This window comes from Setaria viridis, chromosome 6 (assembly GCF_005286985.2).
Source record: "Setaria viridis chromosome 6, Setaria_viridis_v4.0, whole genome shotgun sequence".
In the NCBI taxonomy this organism is placed as follows: Eukaryota; Viridiplantae; Streptophyta; class Magnoliopsida; order Poales; family Poaceae; genus Setaria; species Setaria viridis.
Genome location: NC_048268.2, coordinates 34,470,924 through 34,487,894, shown reverse-complemented (window position 1 = coordinate 34,487,894; position 16,971 = coordinate 34,470,924). Strand labels below are relative to the sequence as shown.

Sequence of the window (16,971 nt, the reverse complement as noted above, 5' to 3'; positions counted from 1 at the left end):
TTGGGAGAGAGACTTGGAATGAACAAAACCAAAAAGAGCTCCGTCCGCCGCGACGACGAGTCTCGCAGAATCGCGCATGGGCTAGGCACCTAGCGACCCTTTTTCTCTGGAGATTAAGGCTGCGCAGTGAATTTTTGGCCCTTGGCTTCTGCTAATGTCTGCCTTGTACTCTGACTTCTTCTCTGTCAATAGAAAATGGCACATCTAGTGCCGGATCATTTAAAGAAAACAAAAAAAAAACAGTGAATCTGTGACCAGGCATATTAAGGAGTATGGCGGTATGGCCGGCGATCTCTGACCGGGTGCTGGTGCTACACTCCACAGCAAGCCAGGATGTTCTTCAAAAAACCTGACGTCCAATCCAAAGGATGCATAAAAGCCTTTATTACAAAGCATAGACAAAGACACAATACTGCCTGGTTCTGACACTGATACAATACAATAGCTGAAAGCTCTTGAACACCCTTCTCCGATTATTGCATCAAGTTACAACCACAATTCAAGACATCTCGATACTCGGACGATGCTCCGTAGTGCTAGTATCAATTGCTTGATACTGAATGCCAAGTACCAAGTCTAGGAGTAGCTAAGAGCTAACATCTCAGAAGAGGCCACAGCATTCCTCCAGCACGCAGCAGCAGCAGAGCGCGGCCAAACTGGAGAGGAACACGGATCAAAATGAGACCAAGTAATTAAGCAGGACACATGACATCAGGCAAACCAAATGATGCCTCAAGTGATGTACATAGATATGCTGAAACTCATGTAATAACTGAATGAACGCCTACTATTACAGAATATACTGCCTATTTCTTATAACTCTAAATTTCTTATGATATAATTTTTAATGGTTAGCAAAGCGAATAATCTTACTGCATCATGCAAAAGATTACATTTGTATATGTGCAGCATCTTTCAAACTTTCTCATTCTCTCTTGAGTTCCACATTTTTTTGAATCCAACAGATATAGCAACAGCATTTGATAAAAAGACATGTCCTTGATAGAAAATGTAAACTGGCAACATGCCTAACAGCAATCTCTATATCAGCTCTTAAACAGACACGCAAACAATGGTACAGGGACCAAAAGATAAATAATGTTACAAGCATCTTGCTCTCCCCTCTGCAAGACACTAGAAACAGCTAACTTAAAACCAGAATAAGCAATAAGCATCACCCTGATGAGCTCTCTATTAGCCGCATAGACCAAGTTCTCATCCAACTCACAGGGTGAATCGCAATATAAGCCAGAATCAGCAGTAATATCTACTATTTCAAGTAAACATGGACCTCCTCTTAAATTCAACATACTAGTAATATGCATTCAACTATTCAAGACTCAAATAGACCTTGGTCTGAACTTTGCTCCTCTTCTTTATTAATATATGAACAGCAGAACTCCTGCTTGGTCCTTTTTTATTTAAGAAAAAAAGAAGACTCAAATAGACCAAAGCAAAAATTAATAAGTCCTATCTTAATTCTAACTAAAAATGTGAATTTTTGCTCAGTACTATAGCACAGTGCACACTGACACACAAACATGAGATGTTATGACAATAAAATTAATTAACATCAAGCAGTTGCAGAATGTGTTACCATCCTTTGAGGAACCCACAGGAGCTATCCTCCTGTTCCTGGTGTTGATATCCCCCATAAGGCGGCGGCTGCTGCTGCGGCGGCGGGTAGTAAGGGTGCTGCTGGTCGTTGAAGTAGCCTTGGTACCCCGGTGGAGGGTACGGTCCCTGACCCTGAGGTGGAGGGTACGCACCAGGGGGCGGGTGGCCATAGCCCTGAGAGGGAGGAGGGTACGGATATTGCTGAGACGGATTATACCCTGAAATTGCAGAGAGGGGAACCAGCGTCATGCGGCGATTTAACAGAATCCATGACCTGAGAACTTGGAGAATCAGATCAAATTAAATCTTTATCATATTGCGTCGCATCTATCGCAGCTCGCAAGAATAGAAACCTCTTGAGAGAGTGAGCACAGAGCAACTATGAAAGCAAGATTAACAGGGATGAACATCCCAGGAGGCTTGACGAGAAGATAGTTGTAGAATTCACAAATAAGAAAGAAGTTGGCCACCATAGTTCAGATTTGTTTCTTACTTAAAACTGCAGAGGGGCCAATCTAGTAAATCGGATACACTAAGTTACGGACAATGCTAAGAGGATGAGGAGCAGAAGAAATTACATGCCTGGTGGAGGGTAGGATTCCTCGTGGGGGGCTTTCTGGTAGCTCATCTAGATCTCTTCCGCTCTTCCTCTTTTGCCTGCTAACTTCTGAGTTCTGACACTGTGGAGATGGCTCCGTTTCTTGGAACACTTGGGAACTTGTGGTACTCGAGTCACCAACATCATTAAAACCGCCAACTCATCATGTCAGCAAAAAGATCAGGAAGCCAAGTATGTATTTTTATATTTATATAAAATTACATACAAACAATGGCATCATCCGCTGGAATAGCTCAGTTGGTTAGAGCGTATGGCTGTTAACCATAAGGTCGGAGGTTCGAGCCCTCCTTCTAGCGCTTTTTTTTTATTATTATTTTTTTGGTTGCTCTCCTCCTCGCGGCCCAAATAGCGCCTGAAACGGGCTGGCGGGGTCCGCCGAGCCCCGGCCTTTAATTAACCGTTTTCGCGTCCAGCCCATTCCCGTTCCTCCGGACGCCAGACGCCGGCGTCGTGCTGCTCCGAGCCCTCACCTCCTCTCGTCGCTGGTCCTTCCTCCCGTCGATCCCCAGGGGCGCCGGGTAGCGGAGTCATTTGACAGCTGCGGCGGCATCTCCTCCGGCCAAAAAGCAGCGTGCGTGTGATTTGAGGAGAAAATGGCAACCTCCTTTTGAATCAGGTGACCAGTTATTGACAACCCCCTCCCTAATCTGCCGGACATTTATCTGTGGATCTCATCCCATGACCATGAGAGGCAAATTTTCTTCTCTGTGTAGAAATTATTTTGTAGGAACTCGGGATGGGAGGCCCTTACCTAATTTTATTAATCATGCAGAAAAACTGTACACATGAACATTACTGAGGAAGACAGAAAGTGAGTACAAAATAGAAAAGGAGATTAGTCGAAAGAATTTCGGGTTTTGAATCGAGCAGAATAGGAACTCCACGATCTCTAGATGCAACCAGCAGTGAAATTATCTGCCTGAAGCTTCTTTCTGAAAATTGGTGAGACACACATACTATTAGGAGCGCAATCAGGAAAAAAAGTTTGTCGAAAAAATAAGGTGATCACCTACCTTTTTTTAATTCAATTAATTGACTAGTTTTCTAGATTGCGCCGTTTCGCACCCCCTATGTGTTAGTTTTCTCTACCATGCATAGGCCCTTTTGCTTTCTCTATTGCACATTGAATTCTCTCTCTCTTTTTTTTCTCCATCTTGTCGGATTGTTGACACATTGAGAACGTCATCATCTATATTCTCTAAAAGGAACCCAGACATTATGCAGGTAATCCAAATGCAATTTACTGATTTTTTTTTCTTCTTGCAAGAATTCGCAGTACTGGCAGTGGAGGAGCAAATGTGCATCATTTAATTCTGTGCTGTGTTAAAGTTCTTTCCTATATTGTTTTACTGAACTGCTACTGAAAGATAACTGATTGATCCACACCGTGCGCATGTATTGAGGAATAAGGTCAGAGTATTTTGTGCTGATTGTTTCAAAAGAAAATGCCAATCCATATTATCAACAATGGAGCATGCACACTGAAACACTGCTAGATACAAGAAGATCATGTGCTGGTCTGATTGAAAAATGGAGGCTAATTGAAAGAGGCTCGATCATGCCTAGCATGAGCAACAGGAGCCGCTCAGACTAGCCTAGGAGACTGCCTATGAACCATCTCAAAGGCTCACACACTGCTGACTGCTGATCCTTCAGTATAAAGGACCTAGGCAAGTCATCCTTGGCTATCAGAGGCAGGCCCTTATGGCCATGTAAGGCTCCTCCTCTGTACCACCTAACTGGATGCTTCTGTAATTGGCTCGAGGTCCTTCTTCCATCCAACATCTATTTATACATACCTTGTAGAGAGAACCGGATCAAGTTCTTGCTGTAACAGAATATTTCATATATCTCCCCCTACTTGGATGGCAGAATATGTTCTAACTTTGTCGATATACGGGAAACTTTAATGACCTCGCTGGAAACAAGAGTGGATGTCAAAGAATAGCAATCATTGAGCACATCCTGAATCGATAGCCATGCATACAACTTTATTACTTTACATGTATAGAAGGTTTCCTTGGATTTTTGTGAAATAAGGACATGTTGACCCTCCGAAAGGAAGATGCCTAAAGCTAGTGTGATTGCCATCTGTCTGCAAAACGACGGAAAGTTCAAATGCTTTTGGATCACTGGCTGCGGCTAGTAGTTTTCATGCATGGTTGACAAACTTAATTGATATCTTGATGGATGCTAGCAGCTGTTTGAGAAGTTTGGTTCCGATCTTCCACTACTTGGTATTTTTCTTTGGTGAAAACGAATTATGCATGTAGGAAAAGCTTTGCACAGCTGGCTGTAGTCTTGATTCTTGAAGATATTTGGAGAAACAAATAGATGATTAGGGTTTGACGCCGTAAGGACCGGTGGCTTTGATAGGAAGGTCCTTTAATTGTTGTAGGACTTGATCTGTCTGAGCTCTCGGTCAAATGGTTGAGCTCGAGCTTGGGGAGGAGGAAGGAGCTTATTTTATAGTTTGTACGATAGTACCGGTTGATGGCTCTAGCCGGTACTAAATTGTGACATTTAGTACCGGCTGAAGCTAACAGTTGATACATACGTGCGTGAACACCATTTAGTATCGGTTGAAACTACCAACCTATACTAAATGGCTTTCAGGGGAATCTAGCCATTGGCCACCCGGTCCCCATACCTCCATTTAGTATTGGCTGAGGCTTCAAGCCGGTACTATAGGGGCTCCGGTGGTACTGTAAGTGACGACCGGTACTAACGTGTTGGACGAGTGCTCAATTTTCCAGTAGTGATTGTTGGGAACTTCAGTACTAATTTTGGGTCTGATATATGTGAATTTTGTGTAGATATCTTCTGAAGTAAAGTTGAGCCATAACACATTCAAATTATCAAATATACCCATCTGCAAGAAAGGTGAGCCATAAAGGTGAGCCACACACTTAATTCTGATACTGGATTGAAAATTCCAGCGGTAACCAGTCGATCTATTACTGCTTCTCTAGTTGTCTTTCCCTTTTTTTTTGTGAGAAGTACTGTTTTTCTAGTTGGTACAGGAACATTGTACCCGATGGTGGTGACATGTTATTTTTAGTCATTTTTATTTATTTATATTCCTGGTGAAAAACTCTTAGAGATGTTGTATGGTGTAGAATAGTTCCAAAAGGATTGACAACTAACTTTTAATTGGTTAGTTATAAGCTGAAACCAGCTTGTTAATTTTCTTGTGCCACTCTGCTGGCTGATGCAAGTGTGTTTCTGTATTTTGTGTCACACAATGTTAACAAGGAGAGAACATAAAAGCTAGCATCACATGAGAACATGAGAAACTTCAGAAAGGAACTAACTTCCATTGAGTTGTCACTGGAACTTCAGAAATCATACATCGTATACATGCATGTAAGCTTGTTGTGCACAGCCTGACTGATGATACATATACATACATGCTAATATATAGAACTCGTTTAGAGGTCAGATAAGTGCAGGATATACGCAAGGCTAGCACTTCTGAAATACTGTAGAAATCACAAGGGTGGCAATGGCTTGCATATAGAGTACTAGAGCAAACAACTATCAACTGATCATATGGCCTCTCCTGATGTATGATCACCAGATAATGGACGATGACTGCTTTCTCCTTCAATCAGTGCAGGATGGATATATATGTAGCGAGCTTAGCTGTGCACACCAATAAAATATCATGCAATGGCAGTACTATAGTGTCAGTTCCACAGTGGGGGTTTCCCTCGCTGTTTCTTTCAAAAAAAAACAAACTATAGTGTCAGTTCATCAATTGGCAAACAGAGTAAAAACACCCTCAAAGGCCTCAAACTCTTCCATTTTTCGCATTTTTCCTCTCAGACTGAGAAGCTAGATGTGATCCAAGGTCTTCATGAATGTAGTGAGCACCCACATCATGGGGACTGAGGGAGTTAAAAACAAAACCATATATATTAGACACGCAGTTCTTCTTGATAATTTTGAAAAAGAAAAGGTATCGAAGTGGTGAAGGCCTAGCATGAAGGATAAGAACCGTCCAGGCTAGCCAAGGAGACTGCCTATGAGATCAGTTGCCTGCCTGCTCCACCAAAATGCAAGCGAGCGAGGGAGGCCACAGGCAAGTCATCCTTGGCTACCAGGATGATCAGCCCTTATCACCATGCAAGGTCTCCCCTCTCCTCCATCTATCTCTCAACCTTAGTCATTAACATTCTCATCATCTAGCTAAACTGTAAGGCACTAGGCGTGGCTTGTGAACTGCCATGCATACATGGAGCTGCATTGCATGCCTATTTATATAGTCCCATACCTTCTTCAAAGGACATGCTTGATCAGAATGCATTTGCATGAAAAGAGAATATGTTCCTGCAAATGATTGGATGTCCCTTTTCGGCGCGGTTTGTGGTTCCGAAGTTACCTGGGAATATTTCCTGCTTATCATGCATGGCAATTGGCAGCAACGATTATGGCATATGTACAAAGACAGGTACGTTGACCTTGGCCACATAACAGAGATAAAGACATCTCCGTCATGTAGCTAGGTATTGATCGATTGAGAAGAAGTTGCGTCAAGAAAAATTGTTCTTTTCCATAGTAAGTGAATTGGCCTGATATCGGCCAAACACAGAGAATCTGATATTGATCCACAAATGATATCAGATCTGAATTTGCTCACCGACCAAATATATGCTTTGTGCTATATGTGCCTGTAACAGATTTGGCAATGGGAATAGTTCCTGCTTATCTCCACGTCAAAAAGGCAGCAACGTTGACCTTCAAGCGCAAGGGAAGATGGATCGTGAATGTGTTCATGAATGGTAAAGAACCCTTTTCTATAAATTTTCTTGAAAGTTCTTTTTTTAGTCTAGATTTCCTTGAAAAAATCTAGGATGCTATTCTGTCGACAGGATTGCTTAACCAGCTAGCTAGTTAGGACTTATATACTGTGAACATCTCTGGGTGCTATCATCCTGTGGATGCAGGTACTACCTAATCAGGAGCTCAATGCTTGACGGTGATGCACAGTGGTTGGGGTTTTAACTTTTAACTTCATATCTGAACATTAGGTAAAACACTTTTTTCCGACATACAGGTCTTTTTCGTTTGGTCATTGAATAGTTAATCTCGTCGAACTGGTGCAAATCTGTAGAAGAATTGCATTTTTAGTTGCAAAGCTTCTCCCTGCTCGGTGCTGTACTGGTGTCCTGCCGTCCAGTTGACTGATGAATGCCTATATGGCCTGAGAAGTAATGAATACTAGAATTTCTAAGCTCTGACATGATAGATCTCTCTTTCTGGACGCTCTTGTGGCTAGGGCCACCTGCAGCATGCCCTCGTGTTGATCTTCGGATCTGGTGGCACCGTAGCCGCCTCAGCTCCCAGTGCCGTCCGCCTAGGTCCTGACATCCTTCTGGACCCAGAGCCTGGCCGGAGAATACATCTCCATGCACATTGTGAGGCATAAAACTCGTGTGGTTTGCCTCCAAAAGGCACCTGGTTGTACTACAGCAAAACTGAATCTCTTTACATGCATCTTCTGCCTTCCTCACATCTTCTGGTGTTGCCTCTCACATGTACAATGGTTGGTGGTAGGCAATTGTGCATGGTGTGCCGACTAACCAGGGAAAGGCCAGTGTCAAGATGTATATTTTCTTTCACAGAATTTCTGCAAGCCGGCAACATGATAAACATATACCAGTGGGAGCTGAGGTGGCTGTTAATTCCTCAAGCTGGGAGCTGAGCTAGCAATTAAGAGCTGAATGTGTGGAGAACTGATTTGAGAGGAGGTGAATGTTGAAATGGAGCACTTGCACGGTTGCACACTTTAACTCAGTTATCTAGTTTAATTTGAGAAATTTTTAATTTTCAGCAACTTTATGGTTTATAGTCCGACAAACCACTTCACACCTGCTCGCTGAGTGTTGGATAATATACAGTACGACTGGAATACTTGCAGTCTCGGGCGGAACTGGGTGATATCATCATTCGGTGGACCATCAAATAAGTATAATAACTTTTAGGCTGAAAAATCAACGAGCGAACTTGTTGTAGCGTGCAAAATGCAAACTTATTTTCCGATTAAAAGGATGTGACACACTTACAAATAAAAACAATGAAAGCACCACCAAAATATAAACTTAATTAAGTTACTTCAAAGGGGAAAACTTTAAGGATTTAAAGAAAATGAGGAACTTTCTATTGCATATAGAAACTTTATGTATCAGTAACAAATCAATAAATATTAAATGCATGCATGTAACTAAGCATTCATATATGTTAGTAAGCCGCTCATCTCTAGCTCCAGGAATTCTTGGGCTGGAGCTGTGGGTGGGGTATTTGGTTAAATACATATGTTTACACCATTCTATTTAGCATATAAATTTTAAATTCTATGTGGATCTCGAAGCTGAAGTTGTGCCAAACAGACAAGTAGCAAGCATAAGGTTAAACCAATCTCATAAAACCATCCCATGATTTATGTGCTATGACCACATTCTTTGTTTTTTAAGCATTTATATAGTGATAGACCAACTCATTTTTCTCTTCAAACTAAGATCTGCGTAGTTAGTGCGCCTCAGAGAAACTGTTGTAGGGCGGCAAAGGGGGCTGGAAGTTCAGAGTTACTATTTAAGTACAAGTAAGACACATTCATGCACTCACACCATACTCGTGCTCACATATGAAACCATCCATGTGGATGTCCTTGCACATCTCTGAACAAAATTACAGGTGGATGTGTATGTTTTGGCCACTGAACACACCAATTCATGCATGTACGTACTATTTCTTCCTAGGATTTTATCTAAGGAAAATATGACCGCTTGTGTGGGCAGGTTCCACCAGAGTTAATTAATTCAAAAAAATATTCATATCGGTTAATTTGAAAGAAATTTAGAGTTATGCATGGTCATGATGAAGGCATCATGTTGACGCAACATATATTTACAGCTAACTGAATAAAAAAGGAAGAGCTACTCTGTGCTACTGCTAACATATACCTCGTGTATCTGCAACACATGCATCTCAATACAATCTGCAAATGAACAATCCCAGAAGTTACTCCCTTCACATGTATACCCCCTGTAAACCAGCTAAGCTAAGTAGTGTTCTCCAGAAGTCACATACATGCATGTATACAAAAAGATGCAAGTCTAGCATGAGCAATAAGAGCCACTCAGGCTAGCCAAGGAGACTGCCCATGAGACCATTCAAAGCCTCAATATTTGTTGATCCTTCAGAGAGGACACAGGCAAGTCATCCTTGGCTACCAGAGCCAAACTCTTATCGCCATGTAAGGCTTGCTATCTCACCATCTCTTCTTCTTCCCTTTCTCTATGTGTTCCAGTGCTTCCTTCTGTCTTTCTTATTTATAGCAAGCAATAGCAAGGAGCAAAATATTCTCTGTGGTCAGTCGTCGATCCGTATGCCCATCAAGAATACCTTTCGTTATGATTTGTACCCACGAAGAATCTATTCCCTCGCAAATGAAATGTGAACAACCATGTGCAGCATATTTGTTGCAGGTAACCAGCATGCAGCAAAATGTCTCCATTATTGAAAAGATAAACAGTAAACAATACTTGGATATATCATGCACGAGACCGTCCAAGGTGTAGTATCTATAAACATGCATCCATGGCATACATGCATTTGGGAAAAACGTAGAATATTTTTGCATAAAGCAGTGGTAGCGGACGGACGGCCACCTTCCATATTGGAAAATGGAGACGTGAGTTGACCTTGAAAAGGGAGATTTTGTGCCGGAATATCTGCTCTATATGGATGGCTAACTGTGCATCTCATCAATAATGTTTTTTATTTAATTTGTTGTCAGCTTTTATAATTAACCCAATTGGACCGAATATCATGCCAGTGGCATTTGAGCTAAAGCTCTCTGCCTCTCCACATACTCCTTTCTTTCTTCCCACTTCCCGTTTTGAGCACCACACATTCTCAAACTAAGACATGAGTTTGAGTACAGTTTTAAGTGTGTGTGTGTGTGTGTGTGTGTGTGTGTGTGTGTGTGTGTGTATTAGCAACTACTATTAGAAAAAAAAAACGTGTTTACTCAAAATGTTTTTATGACCAATACGACAGTATGGTTTCTTTATGTGAAAAATCTTAATAATGTTGAGAATAAAGATATATATTTCTCTTTAAAAGTTTTGCTGTACAGAATTATTTATTAAATAAAAGTTATGGAGTATATATGCTCGAACAAAATCTTTGCATGTGCCTTAATGTAGATAATATTCTATCCTCGCAATGCATCCATGACTTAAAGAAAATAACAGTAGACATCTTGTTAGTATTCTTTATTGAGAGACTAAGCTAATTAGATGCACAAAAGTTTGGCCCATGTCGGCTTATATATACCTCGCCTCGATCTTCATTTCTTTTATTAAGGCCACACATTACAATTTACAAGATATGAACTTCTTGATTTTTTTTTACCACCAGCTACTTATCTATGTAATTTTCTGATACAAGATTGGCTAGCTGTTAGATTCATACGAAAGTAGTTTCTTATTATTATAACTTCATTGTTACGAACTACAGTGAAAATCTAGCTTTGGAGGGACGAAGTATTTGGTAATTATTGATCCACGATGCACACAATTTGAGCATATGTCGCAGCGACCTTCCTCTGAAAATTCACCAATTTTCAGAGGAATTTAAGACAATTTGAGCATATGTCGCAGCGACATTGTCGCTACGACCTTCCTCTGAAAATTCAAGTGTTAAATTCCCCCCTTTTGCCAACACATATATATCTGCTATATGCTTTGCTCCTCCAGTGGTGATAGAATTGAGTTCTAGCTAACACGCTTGTGATACGTAGTAGTGTAGTACAGAAGTCTTTTTTATTCGAAGACCTTTTGATTGGCCGCATCTTTTAGGTCTTGTACATCCACAGCCTGCCGTTGGTCGAGCATGCACTGAATCAGTGTGCTTGGAACAGCTGTGAGCCTGCAAAGAAGATGCCAGCAGCAAGCCTGAATACTACCTTTATTTCCACACAAGTACATGAACAGAAAATATGTAGTGAAAATCACACATCTTAGGTGGAAAAATGAAAACCATTAAAAAGGTATTTTAATTGTTCGAAAACATTTGAAATGATGCACATCCATAGTGCATCCATATATGTATATTGTCACAAAAGTTGGATTGTAAGCTCAATCTAGAAAAAATCCATACGAGAATGGTAAATTTCTCATGCATCTGGAAGACAAAAAAATCCTGTTTTTTGTCTTATAGTGCACATGCACATGAAATTTGTCATTTTTCGTATGAATTTTTCTAAAAATGAATTTGCATCCCAATTTTTGCCACAAAATTAATGCATGGATGCACATCGTTTCAATTTTTTTGAAGCGATCGAAATACAGTTTTCAAATTGGTTTCTATGTTTCCACCTAATATGTAGTTTCCACCGTATATTGTCCAATGTAAACGTATCCATGTGCTGGAAGTGAAAGCTTGAAAGTTCTGGGCACCTAACATGAATGCCTGAATAAAATGCTAAGCTAACTAAGTAACTAGCTGCCATTTTCTTCATTTTCCAGCGTTATCTGCATTCTCATTATGTTATGTGTGAGTATCCGTTGGACACAACAGCATGCAGCGGCGCCTACAATACACGCAGAATAAAAAAAGGGAATATGTGCATCTAGCCAGCTTTTGTCTCGGGAAGAAATACACACACATTATCTTCATCAACTACTTTGCGGCTGCGTTCGAGATCTTGTCCGTGCATGCATCTTCGTTCTCGAGCTTTTCAGTCAATGGAATACTTATCTTTTCTGGAAAAAAAATATATTGTCCCCTGCTACTGTTTAATATCTCTGTTCGATCGAGCACTTTCTTTTGTTTCCGTTCTTTTTAATATCTGTTCGAGAATGAATTGATCATATTCTTTGAAAACACCACGAGCATCAGTAGAAACCATGCATGGTAGTACGTATAAACAGTGTATAGGACGTTGCAATTGCTGGGCGATAGAGAATTAGAGATCATTGCATAACATTCCCACTTCAACGTACAGGGGCCAGAGTATGATGTCTTTGTCATTCTAAGGCACAATGCAAGCAGAGACTTGCAAATTAAGTTCAGAAAAGCCCACCATCTGGACAAATTGAAGGCAAAAGGTAGAAGTAGAAATTGGGAAGCATAAGGTGCAGCCCGATCTCTGGATATAGTGTACAGGAAGATCAGCAAAAGAGATGTTTAATTTTCAGTGGATCATCATCATCGTATCTTCGCCGGCCAGCTTCATGCAGCAAATCTCGCTCGCCTTCATCCTCCCCCTTGTTCTTCAGGAAGATCCATCATATATTGTTGTGTTGACTAATCCATGCGTTCGTTCGATCTGAAAACAAGTTCTACGATGCGCATAATATATAGACCATGAACAGTTAAGGATTCAGCCGATCGATAATCTGACGAAGATAGGGGAAGGATGTATTACGATACGACCAATGAAGCATATGTGTTTGCTGTGTGAAAATGGTAGCAGAGAGATGCAATGCTAGCATGAGCGAGGAGAGTGAGCCAGGCTAGCCAAGGAGACTGCCGGTGAGACCACCCCAAGGCTCATCGACGACCATCTGCTGATGACGACGACGATCCTTTCAGGGAAAGATCAGGTCGACACAGGCAAGTCATCCTTGGCTACCAGAGCTACTAAAACCCTCATCGCCATGTAAGCCTTGCTCTCTCTTCCTCCTCCTCCTCCTCCTCCTCTTCTTCTCCGCCGCCGCCGCTAGCGCATGCATGGCTAATGGCTTGACACTAGCTAGGTTGCCTTGTTTGGTGCACTGGCAGTGCTTGCTCCCAGAGCTATTTATAGGCATGCAGACAGTAGCTTGCAAAATACGAATTCGTTTTCATGCATGTAATGTAACCATATAGAATCTTTCATCATTATCGCCTTTTTATTTTGCAGAGAACATATTCCAGATAATGTCAACCCCCAACATGTTGCATCAGAATATCAGATTGATTGCCATTCCCATTCTCAGTTTTTCTTTTCCTCCAACGTTTACACCAAACTGCCAAAAGCTAGCACGCAGTCCTGAGAAACGTTCACACTGAGTCCATACTGGGCCTCCTCGCCATCGACGATGGGCCTCCGTACACGGGCCGTCATCACCTTCTCGTCTAAAATCGTAGCCCATACCCGGAGCAGGCCGAAGCCCAATATAGGCCCATTCACGAGTCGACCAGTCTCTCTCTCTCTCTCACACACACACCGGATGGCACATGCATTCTGCATGCATGGATGCTTGCTTGATGCTTCTTCAGTCTCACTCCTCTCGCTGTCACTCCATCTCTCTCTCTCTCTCTCTAAACCTCCACTAATCTGTGTCAGTTGGAGTACTAAAAGCGTAGTCGACAGCCGACAGGGGGACTTTATTTCTGGTAAGATTGATGCACTAGAATACTCGGATCCGTAGACCCAACAGACGCTTCTGGACTCCGCCGCAACTGTCACGGCATCTTTTAAACCAATTAACTAACCCAAACCTGCTAAAAGAGGCAGCTAATGCTAATAATAATATAGCACCCCCAATCTAATCATGGTCCCCCACTCGCCTAGCCAGGACAGGCTCAGCTTAGTTTAAGCCTGATCTAACCGCCAACTTGCTAAATCCAGCTAAAACGGGCGCTACGTGTCAGCGCCCGGTTCGAACGTCCGAGCAATTATCAGGATTTGTTTATTCGTCTCAGTGCATCCGCAGTTTTACGTCACGCGTGACCTCAATTGGGAGGAGTATCATACCATTCTTTCTACATGTACAAAAAAAAAGAGTTTTTGTACGTATAGTGTGGTGTCTCGGTGGGCCCAGCTGATCAGCTCCCATGAAGGGCATATGCATCGCTTCTACTTGCTTGCAAATTTTTCATAAAGGTGAATACAGTGTTTGATTATGAACTTAAGTACAGTGTAAAATGCTGCAAGTTTGTTTGCAAGTGGAGAAATTGAATGGCCTATTTCTCTTTGTTTATAGGGAACTCATGTCACCACTCCTGTGCCCTCGAAAATGGGGACCACAATTTGTGGGCCCACATGCAACAGCCGATGTAAAATCACAGGTGCCGTGCAAATTATGAAATTGGAACTATATCAGCGGTGGAAATAGAAAGGATGAATCCAAGTGTTTCTTAAGCTGTTGAGGGTGGATTAGTTTATATTAATAGCATGATTGTGTCAATCTTTAAGAGATATGGATGTACTATTCTATTGTTGTCGCTGTCCCAGTGTGTTTTTCTTTTAAAAAATGGTTAGAATAGATGGTGTACGGACGCGAGTCCAGATGCTTCGAGAGGGCACTGCACGTGTGCCAGGTCAGCACGTAGTAGAGTGCAGTAACCTTTACAGATTCAATGAAAGTCTTTGGTCGTACTCATACGTGCACTGTGTGTGTGCAGTGCTCATGATGAGCTAGAATTTGGTTTCTTGAATTTTAAGAGTTGTGGAATGTTGAATAGACGTGATTTTGGTGGTATTTTTATACGAGGTGTTAAATTTTAGCAGGGTCATATCGGATGGTCGAATACTAATTAGGAGGACTAAACATTAGCTAATTACAAAACTAATTGCATAGATGGAGTCTAATTCGCGAGACGAATCTATTAAGGCTAATTAATCCATCATTAGCAAATATTTACTGTAGCACTACATTGTCAAATCATGGACTAATTAGGCTTAATAGGTTCGTCTCGCGAATTAGACTCCATCTGTGCAATTAGTTTTGTAATTAGACTATATTTAATACTCCTAATTAGTATTCAAACATCTGATGTGACTGGTGCTGAAGTTTAGTATCAAACATCCCTTTAAACTTGTTTAGACACAACCCGCCCAGCCACGGGCGTCGTGGCCGCTGCAGTTGTGGCGCAGGTAAATGGCGCTAGAGTTTGGCGAGCCACGCACTCAAAATGAACTGAGTTTCCGTGTGGCGAGTCAAAAATTGGCAAGAATTGATCAATAGCCAAGTTTTGTGGCTGCACCCTACGTGCAACTTGGCAAACTGTGGCGTGCATCCAAACACGCCTATATACATGGTCAAAATTAAAATACTTTTTTTTTTACTATCTAAAGTTCTAATAGACTTAATTAGTTTAGGACATGGTAATTTCCACTGAAGAAGAAGTATGATAGGACAGAGGAGGGTGGTGTGTGACCAAAGGACCATGATATAGTTCTTTTTTCCCAAAAAGAACAGAGAAAACGGGCCATGCTATGTTATGGTCCAATGCTCTTTGGTGTGTCCTTGTGGAATTAATTGGAAGATATCTGTTTAGTACCATATGGACGGTGCAAATGTCTTGTTTGTGACGAGGAAAGCATCCAATCGCCAACCTCCTGAATTTGACAAGCACGATTGGCTCAAATCGGAGTCTGATATCCAAGTTATTAATTAAAGATCTAGCACATGATCAGAAAGGTACGCTATCGTACGAACGAAGTTGTGCTATTCTAGATATAAGTTTATTTGGCCACTGACATTAGAACTAATCCAAGAACTAATCAAGTTCAAAGGTTTTTGCGCCAATAGACAAACTAAAAATAAACCCTAGATAAATTAATCCAAGTTCAAAGGTTTCTCTTGTTTCTTTGTTGTGTATGATTGTACTCTTAGGTTTTTAGCCTACCAAGGCCCTTTAAATGAAATTCAGGTAGGATTCTCTCCCTAGAATTCTTCTTTTTCCTATTAGACAAGGACAACAAAGGGAAAAACATTCACCTTAATTAAATCAGTTGTACTATCTTCATGTCATTTTTAGCTATACCTTTTCATACCTTTATACAGGAAGAGCCTTTATGATTTAGTTTTAGAAAATTCGGAACCATCCTCTATCGGTGAAAAGAAATTAAATAATAAAAAAGGGCCTCTACCTTACCTTTGTCACGAAAATCACGAATAGTACTAGGAGGATCCCATTGGATGGATGACACCGATGGTGTTGATAGTGGCCTGTATGAGGCACCATCACGCCATACAAGTTTCTTGCTGGCATTGCATGATGATGAAGCTAAGCATAGTAAAAACATCTATTGTTGCCTTGCAGTCTCATGCATTGTCACTTGGAATTTTAGATGATGGGAAGAAGAAGTCATTTAATTTAATGGGTAATGCTATGGTACTGCAATTACCTCGATGATAAGAAATTTAATTTCATTTGGTTTTGAGGTCCCTATAGAATTAATAAAAGATAGATAGAATTAATAAAAGATAGATGAAAACCTAACTCAATAATAGGCTGGATATCAAGTGATCTATGGGTGTGTTTGGTTTCCTGGGTCTAGTTAGAAATCTTAGCCTGGCTAGCTGAAACTTGGCAAGTAATGCATTGCTTAATGTTTGGTTGCCTGTATAAAGTTAGTATAGCTTGGATACTTTTTGTTTGATCGTGTGACTTGGCTTGAACAAGGTCTCCTCCTTGCTCCATGAGGTGATGCTGAAGGTGGAGACAAAGGAGATATGGCTCTGCGGGCCGCTAGCACAAGCTTGGTTTGTTGGGGACTGTTAGGTAGTGTTTGGTTCCTTGTATGAACCGATACATGTATGAACTGGTGCGAGATCTGAGCACGCCCAAGTGTTTGGTTCGTTGAATCGCACCGTTTCGTCCAGGATGAGATGGTTCAGATTCTTGGAATATACCGAGAAGATGTCGTACCGAGCTGTGCGCCAAAATCGACCGAACGACTAGGTACAGGATGGAACCATCCCCACCTGTATCAATCCATCCAGGATCAA

At 41.4% G+C, this 16,971-nt stretch overlaps 2 non-coding genes across 2 annotated transcripts; one reads left to right on the top strand and one right to left on the bottom strand.

The window, feature by feature from the left end:
- Positions 1-355: 355 nt before the first annotated feature.
- Positions 356-3,264, bottom strand: LOC117861403 (uncharacterized). Its single transcript, XR_011898485.1, has 4 exons — positions 3,250-3,264; positions 2,200-3,168; positions 1,598-1,835; positions 356-656 (listed from the first exon to the last, which is right to left on the bottom strand). It is a non-coding gene; the product is annotated as an uncharacterized protein (transcript).
- On the top strand, positions 2,459-2,532 carry TRNAN-GUU (transfer RNA asparagine (anticodon GUU)). Its single transcript has one exon. It is a non-coding gene; the product is annotated as a tRNA-Asn (tRNA).
- Positions 3,265-16,971: the final 13,707 nt, after the last annotated feature.